Here is a 9,580-nt window from a genome sequence, read left to right on the forward strand (position 1 = left end):
GCTACTGGGGAAGAGTGGAAGGCAATTACTAAGAGCTCCAGAAAGAAGCTGGTGGGTCTAAGCAGAAATCACGCTCAGTTGTGGATGTGTCTGGTGATGAAAATAAAGTCTGATGCTGTAAGGAACAACACTGCATAGGAACTGGGAATGTTGGGTCCATGAATGAAGGAAAGTTGGACGTGGTCAAGCAGGAGATGGCAAGAGTGAACACTGACATCTTAGGAATCAGTGAACTAAAATGGATGGGAATGGGTGAATTAATTCAGATGACCATTATGTATACTAATGTGGGCAAGAATCCCTTAGAAGAAACAGAGTAGCCCTCATAGCCAACAAAAGAGTCCAAAATGCAATACTTGGATGCAGTCTCAAACAGAATCATCTCAGTTTGTTTCCAAGGCAAATCATTAAACACCACAGTAATCCAAGTCTATGCCCCAACCACTAATGCCAAATAAAGCTGAAGTTGATTTATTCTATGAAGACCTAAAAGAACTTCTAGAACTAACACCATAAAAGATGTCCTTTTCTCCATAAGGGATTGGGATGCAAAAGTAAAAAGTCAAGAGATACCTGGAGTAACAGCCACGTTTGGCCTTGGAGTACAAAATGAAGCAGGGCAAAGGCTAACAGTTTTGCCAGGAGAATACACTGGTCATAGCAAACACCCACTTCCAATAACACAAAAGATGACTCTACACATGGGCATCACCAAATGGTCAATGCTAGAGTCATATTGATTATATACTTTGCTGCTAAAGATGGAGACTGTCTATACAGTCAGCAAAAATAAGACCTGGATCCGATTGTGGCGCAGATCATGAGCTCCTTATTGCAAACTTCAGGCTTAAATTGAAGAAAGAAGGGGAAACCACTAGGCCATTCAGATAGGTAGGTTTAGCCACTCAGTCATGCCCTACTCTTTGCTACCCCATGTACTGTAGCCTGCCACACTCTTCTGTCCATGGGATTCTTCAGGCAAGAATACTGGAGTGGGTTGCCATGCCCTCCTCCACAGAATCTTCCCTATGCAGGAATTGAGTGCAGGGTCTCCTGCACTGCCCTGAGCCACCAGAGAAGACCTGGACCATTCAGGTATGAACTAAATCAAATCCATTATGATTATACAGTGGAAGTAATGAATATATTCAAGGGATTAGACCAGAAGAACTATGGACAGAGGTTCGTAACATTGTGCAGGAGGCAGTGATCAAATCATCCCCAAGAAAAAGAAATGCAAGAATACAAAGTGGTTGTGTGAGAAGGCTTCACAAATAGCTGAGAAAAGAAGAGAAGTGAAAGGCAAGGGAGAAAGGGAAAGAGGAATCCAAGTAAATGCAGAGTTCCAGAGAATAGCAAGGAGAGATAAGAAGACCTTCTTAAATAAACATTGCAAAGAAATTGAGGAAAACAACAGAATAGGAAAGACTAAAGATCAGAGACCTCATCAAGAAAATTGGAGATATCGACAGAGCCTTTAATGCAAGGATGGGCACAATAAAGGACAGAAATGGTAAGGAACTAATGGAAGCAGAAGAGATTAAGAAGATCTGTCAAGAATGCACAGAAAAATGAAAGTCACTTAGTTGTGTCTGACTCCTTGTGACCCCATGGACTATACAATTCATGGAATTCTCCAGGCCAGAATACTGGAGCGGGTAGCCTTTCCCTTCTCCAGGGGATCTTCCCAACCCAAGGATTGAACCCAGGTCTCTCACACTGCAGGTGGATTCTTTACCAGCTGAGCTACATGAGAAGCCCAAGAAAAACGGAGTGGGTAGCCTATCCCTTCTCCAGCAGATCTTCCCAACCCCGGAATTGAACCAGGCTCTCCTGCATTACAGGTGGATTCTTTACCAACTGAGCTATCAGGGAAGCTCTAAATGTGAGACCAGACAGTATAAAACTCCCAGAGAAAAATATAGGCATAACACTCTGGCATAAATTGTGATAAGATCTTTTTTGACCCATCTCCCAGAATAACAGAAATAAAAACAAAAAATAAACAAATGAGGCCTAATTAAACTCAAAGTATTTTGCAAAGCAAAGGAAATCACAAGCAAAATGAAAAAACAACCAAAAGACAGGGATAAAATATTCTCCAAAATTTACAAACAGTTCATGAGGCTTAATATTATGAAAACAATAAAAAAAAAAAAAACAGAAAACAAAATTCTGTAAAGCAATTATCCTTCAATAAAAAATAAATAAATAAATAATGGTCAAAGGTCTAAACTGACATTTCTCCAAAAAAGACAAACAGATGGTTGAGAGACACATGAAAAGATGTTCACTATCACTAATTATTCAGTTCAGTTCAGTTCAGTTCAGTCGCTCAGTCATGTCCGATTCTTTGCGACGCCATGAATCGCAGCATGCCAGGCCTCCCTGTCCATCACCAACTCCCAGAGTTCACTGAGACTCACGTCCATTGAGTCAGTGATGCCATCCAGCCATCTCATCCTCTGTCATCCCCTTTTTCCTCCTGGCCCCAATCCCTCCCAGCATCAGAGTCTTTTCCAATGAGTCAACTCTTCGCATGAGGTGGCCAAAGTACTGGAGTTTCAGCTTTAGCATCATTCCTTCCAAAGAAATCCCAGGGCTGATCTCCTTCAGAATGGACTGGTTGGATCTCCTTGCAGTCCAAGGGGCTCTCCAACACCACAGTTCAAGAGCATCAATTCTTCAGCACTCAGCTTTCTTCACAGTCCAACTCTCACATCCATACATGACCACGGGAAAAACCATAGCCTTGACTAGATGGACCTTTCTTGGCAAAGTAATATCTCTGCTTTTGAATATGCTACCTAGGTTGGTCATAACTTTCCTTCCAAGGAGTAAGTGTCTTTTAATTTCATGGCTGCAGTCACCATCTGCAGTGATTTTGGAGCCCCAAAAAATAAAGTCTGACACTGTTTCCACTGTTTCCCCATCTATTTCCCATGAAGTGATGGTACCAGATGCCATGATCTTCGTTTTCTGAATGTTGAGCTTTAAGCCAACTTTTTGACTCTCCTCTTTCACTTTCATCAAGAGGCTTTTGAGTTCCTCTTCACTTTCTGCCATAAGGGTGGTGTCATCTGCATATCTGAGGTTATTGATATTTCTCCCAGCAATCTTGATTCCAGCTTGTGCTTCTTCCAGCCCAGCGTTTCTCATGATGTACTCTGCATATAAGTTAAATAAGCAGGGTGACAATATACAGCCTTGATGTACTCCTTTTCCTATTTGGAACCAGTCTGTTGTTCCATGTCCAGTTCTAACTGTTGCTTCCTGACCTGCATATAGGTCTCTCAAGAGGCAGGTCAGATGGTCTGGTATGCCCATCTCTTTCAAAATTTCCCACCGTTTACTGTGATCCACACAGTCAAAGGCTTTGCCATAGTCAATAAAGCAGAAATAGATGTTTTTCTGGAACGCCCTTGCTTTTTCAATGGTCCAGCGGATGTCGGCTGTGATGGCGCACAAGCATGGCCCAGAGGAGCTACCCCATGTCCAAGGTCAGGGGCAGAAGCCAGGAGGACCCCATGCCCAAGGGGCAGCGGCCAAGAGGAGCTACCTCACGTCTGAGGTCAGGGGTGGCGGCCGGGAGGAGCAACCCCACTAGTTATCAGAGACATGCAAATCAAAATTACAATGAGATATCACCTAACATCAGTCAAAATGACTATCATGAGAAGTCATGATAAGAAGTCATGAGAAGGCAGGCCTTCTACGCTGTTGGTGGGAATGTACACTGGTATAGCCACTATGAAGAACAGTATGAAGGTTCCTTAAAAAACTAAAATACAGCTTCCATATGGCCCTGCAATTCTACTCCTGGGCGTATATCCAGAGAAAAACATTGTCCAAAAGTGTATGTGCACCCCAATGGTCACTGTACACTGTTTACAACAGCCAAGACACAGAAGCAACCTAAATGCCCACTGACATAGGAATGGAAAAGGAAGATATGGTCCATATATACAATGGAATATTAGTCATTAAAAAGGATGAAATAACGCCATTTGCAGCAACATAGGCAGACCTAGAGGTTGTCGTCCGAGTGAAGTAAGTTTTACGCAGAGAAGGAGAAATATTGTATGACATCCCCTGTAAGCAAAATCTAAAAAGAAACAACACAAATGAACTTATTCACAAAACAGAAACAAACTCACAGACTATGAGAAGGAACTTATGGTTACCTGGGGGAAGAGTGGGGGAAACAGATACTTGGGGGTTATAAGACAGTCATGTACACACTCCTGTACCTAAAATGGATAATCAACAAGGACCTACCAGGAAGCACAGGACGCTCTACTAGGTGTGTGGCAGCATGGATGGGAGGCAAGGCTGGGAGACAATGGATGCGTGTATGCGTGTGGCCGAGTCACTCTGCTGTGCACCTGGAACCATCACAAAATTGTTAATCGGCTATGCACCAAAATAAAATAAAAAGTTAAAAATAATGAATAAAGTGGGCATGTGTATATGCAGAACTTATTCACTTTGCTGTACATCTGAAACTAACACAACATTGTAAATCAATTATATTCCAACAAAAATTAAAAAGAAAACTAGCAGCATACTATCATTTTATCATACTATGGCCACAGGACTGGAAAAGGTCAATTGTCATCCCAATCCCAAAGAAAGGCAATGCCAAAGAATGTTCAAATTACAGGACAGGTGCATTCATTTCACATGCTAGAAGATTATGCTCAAAATCCTTCAAGCTAGGCTTCAACAGTACATGAACCGAGAACTTCCACATGTACAAGCTGGATTTAGAAAAGGCAGAGGAACCAGAGATAAAATTGCCAACATCCATGGATTATACAAAAAGCAAGGGAATTAAATATATATATATATATATACTTCTGCTTCACTGGTTATGCTAAAGCTTCTGTGTGGATCCCAAGAAACTGTGGAATATTCCTAAAGAGATGGGAATACCAGACCGTCTTATCTGCCTCCTGAGAAAGCTGTATGCAGGACAAGAAGTAACAGAACCAGACATGGAACAATGGACTGGTTCAAACTTGAGAAAGGAGTATGTCAAGATTGTACACTGTCACCTGCTTATTTGACTTATATGCAGACTACATCAAGTGAAATATCAGGCTGGATGAATCATAAGCTGGAATCAAGATTTCTAGGAGAAATAGCAACAACCTGAGATATGCAGATGACACCACTTTAATGACAGAAAGTGAAGAGGAACTAAAGAGCCTCTTGATAAAGGTGAAAGAGGAAAGTGAAAAAGCTGGCTTAAAATTCAACATCCAAAAAACTAAGATCATGGCATCTAGTCTATCACTTCATGGCAAATAGATGGGGAAAATGAGGCAACAGTGGCAGATTTCATGTTCTTGGGCTCCAAAATCAATGCAGACAGTGACTGCTGCCATGAAATTAAAAGATGCTTGCTCCTTGGAAGAACAGCTATGACAAACCTAGACATGTATGAAAAAGCAGAGACATCACTTTCCCGACAAAGGTCCGTCTAGTCAAAGCTATGGTTTTTCCAGTAGTCATGTATGGATGTGAGAGGTGGACCATAAAGAAAGCTGCTGCTGCTGCTGAGTCACTTCAGTCGTGTCCGACTCTGTGCGACCCCATAGATGGCAGCTCACCAGGCTCCACCATCCCTGGGATTCTCCAGGCAAGAACACTGGACTGGGTTGCCATTTCCTTCTCCAGTGCATGAAAGTGAAAAGTGAAAGTGAAGTCACTCAGTCATGTCCTACTCTTAGCGACCCCATGGACTGCAGCCTACCAAGCTCCTCTGTGCATGGAATTTTCCAGGCAAGAGTACTGGAGTGGGTTGCCATTGCCTTCTCCGAAGAAGGCTGAGCACCAAAGAATTAACGCTTTCAAACGTGGTGCTGGAGAAGACTCAAGAGTCCTTTGGAGATCAAACCAGTCCATTCTAAAGGCAATCAACCCTGAATATTCACTGGAAGGACTGATACTGAAGCTGAAGCTCCAATACTTGGGCCACCTGATGTGAAGAGCTGACTCATTGGAAAAGACCCTGATGCTGGGAAAGACTGAAGACCAGTCAAAGGAGGAAAGAGCAGCAGAGGATGAGAAAGTTAGATAATATCACTGACTCAGTGGACATGAATTTGAGCAAACTCTGGGAGATAGTGAAGGACAGGGAAGCCTGGGGTGCTGTCACATTGATTCACAAAGAGTCAGACATGACTGAGTGACTGAACAACAGCAAATCAATGTTTGTTTGTTGATCTAATTAATATAGATATGTCTAAGAGTCATTAACATTAAGCATAGTATTTTCATTTTTCCTAGGTTTAATATAAGTCAAATAAAATCTTGTTATAGCTGTTATAAATTTGTCACCAAAGAAAGTAACCTGATGTGAAGAAACTTCTTAGGAAAGAAAATGTAAATGAGATAAGAACTTTCAGATAAATGCTATTAAGAACAATCATGTTGGACCGGAATTTCTGTCTAAAATAGTCTCTCTAGATTTTGGTAACTTGAATTTCTAGGGTTATCCTAAACTAAGTGATAGAAGATTATTGAATAGCTAGGTCATTTCCAAATATAATAAGACCCTGAAACATTAATTACTGAACACTGGCATCACCAACTCGATGGACATGAGTTGGGAGTTGGTGATGGACAGGGAGGCCTGGCGTGCTGCAATTCATGGGGTTGCAAAGAGTCAGACATGACTGAGCGACTGAACTGAACTGAACTTCCTCTTACAGAGAAACTAAAGTGATTTTGTACCATTAATGAATATGTTTGGTGCCATCCTAAGACATTCTCTATAAGAAACCAAAAGTTTTTTTAGAAATTATCAGCGGTAGTTATGTTGACCAATCTACAGAATGTTAGCATAAAGGACCATTCATGGTTGCTGAAGGAAAGTAGAATGTGTGTTTTAGTAAAGGTATGAAGAATGGAATTGCATTTTGTTAGGGGAAAAGGAAGTAGGTTTGACATGGATGTCTGTTTCTGAATGGAAGAACAAAGTTATTAACATAGAAAGTGATAAAAATATTTGTGGACAGTTGACCCTAATAAGAGAGTTTTGTGTATGTTCAGGATTGACTAAGCTTAAAATAAATTTCGCTAAGTAAATCAATTTAAAAGTAAGCTGGTGCAAAGCTTGAATTTGGCTTTTCTCTCTGTGAAGAGGACAAGCTTTCTTCAGATGTTAAACTCTTCAATAATAGATTTTATGCTTCATTACCTCTTAATTGATCTGTTATGTATATGCCTTTGAAATCTTTTATTGTTATTTTGGCTAGGCAATAAATACTGTTTTACAGTGACCTGTAATCCTATCTGACTGAGTGTTATAAACCCATTTTGATATCTATTGACAAAACTTCCTAAATCAAATTCTAATGAAGCCCTTTTAACCTCTAGCTAACTTTGGGATGCCTCAAACGGCCCCTGAAACATCCAAAAGAGAGATATTAAACTAACTAGGTTCATTTAGTATGTTTAATTGCATGGGAAGGATTGTCAAATGAGTAATAAGTCTCCTCAGGTTACATTAAATGGTAAATGTTACTAATATGGATATCCTAGAACTATATGGAGTTCTTAAAATTCTGATACAGCCTGATAAACAATGCTATCAGTCATAATTAGAGTTACTATCTTAAAGTGTTGTCACTACAGTAACCAAATTTCTTTGTCAATTGCATTATAATCATGAATGGATAAGAAAGCTGTGGTACATATACACAATGGAGTATTACTCAGCCATTAAAAAGAATACATTTGAATCAGTTCTAATGAGGTGGATGAAACTGGAGCCTATTATACACAGTGAAGTAAGCCAGAAAGAAAAACACCAATACAGTATACTAACACATATATATGGAATTTAGGAAGATTAGATAATGATAACCCTGTATGCGAAACAGCAAAAGAGACACAGAGGTATAGAACAGTCTTTTGGATTCTGTGGGAGAGGGAGAGGGTGGGATGATTTGGGAGAATGGCATTGAAACATGTATAATATCATATAAGAAACGAATTGCCAGTCCAGGTTTGATGCAGGATACAGGAAGCTTGGGGCTGGTGCACCGGGATGACCCAGAGGGATGGTATGGGGAGGGAGGTGGGAGGAGGGTTCAGATTGGGAACACCTGTACACCCATGGCAGATTCATGTTGATGTATGGCAAACCCAATACAATATTGTAAAGTAATTAGCCTCTAATTAAAATAAATGAATTTAAATAAAAAATATTTTAAACATGTCTTAAGACTTTTGTCATTATATACAGTTATTGTTTTATTCTAATTCCTCTGCAAAAATGATTCCTTTCAAGAAGATTTATAGAAAGGACTTACAGATAAACACAAGTTTCTAACTTTAAGACCATAATGCTGACTTGGGTAAGAAATTAAAGGAAACTAATGGGAAACTTGATGGTATCACGAAAGGTTAACAAAAGGACTGAACTGGTGAACAGGCTTATAACTTTTATGGTTTCCATCTGAAAAATTACTGATTTGAATCTGTGTTTTCCAGGTGTAAGGAATACCTTCTCCTCAAACTAATTATGACTTACAGTAATTTGGTAAAGAACTGAGAAGACTTCAGAAGTAGACAGCTTACCCAAGATGCTGGACTTGACTCATGATCGTTTACAATGTTTTCCTGACTTCTTGGATCTTTACATATGAATCAAAAGTTTTCTATCGTGAACATGACCCTATGCTAATTTTAAAAAATCAATCCAGTTGTTGAAAAGTTAAAGTGAAATTCACTCAGTCATGTCCGACTCTTTGCAACCCCATGGACTGTCAGAATACTGGACTGGGTAGCCTCTCTCTTCTCCAGGGGATCTTCCCAATCCAGGGATTGAACCCAGGCCTCCCGCATTGTGGGCGGATTCTTTACTAGCTGAGCCACCAGGGAAGCCCAAGAATACTGGAATGGACAGCCTATCCCTTCTCTAGGGGATCTTCCCGACCCAGGAATTGAACCAGGGTCTTGAGCATTGAAGGCAGATTCTTTACCAACTGAACTATCAGGGAAGCCCAACTGAGTGATCAGGGAAGCGAATCGTTGAGTTTTTGGCTAGTTACCTGTGTCAAGTGTTTCTAAATTACCTTGGTGCTTCACTCAACTCCAAGGCTCTAATTGGAAAATGGCCTTTAGGAAATTTATTTAGAAGAAAGAAAGTTCAATTCTGTTTAGGCTACTCTTGATATTAGTAGATAGGATCCTCTTACCTGGCCAACTAGTAATGCCTGTTCTGACCATGGCCAGAAATATGAATTTTCTTCCAAAGTTACTCAAGCTCAATCAGAACAATAAGCAAAAATTCAGCCAAGGAATAAAACCTCCAACCATTATGGGATTGCTTGATGTGGTTAACACCTGACTGTGGTCGTTTACATTCTAAGGCCCCCCCTCCTTTATCTTGGGAACAATAAAATTATACTAACCCTTTGTGTGGATCACAATAAACTGTGGAAAATTCTTCAAGAGATGGGAATACCAGACCACCTGACCTGCCTCTTGAGAAACCTGTATGCAGGTCAGGAAGCAACAGTTAGAACTGGACATGGAACAACAGACTGGTTCCAAATAGGAAAAG

This window comes from Bison bison, unplaced genomic scaffold (genome assembly GCF_000754665.1).
Source record: "Bison bison bison isolate TAMUID 2011002044 unplaced genomic scaffold, Bison_UMD1.0 scf7180017858048, whole genome shotgun sequence".
Classification (NCBI taxonomy): Eukaryota; Metazoa; Chordata; class Mammalia; order Artiodactyla; family Bovidae; genus Bison; species Bison bison.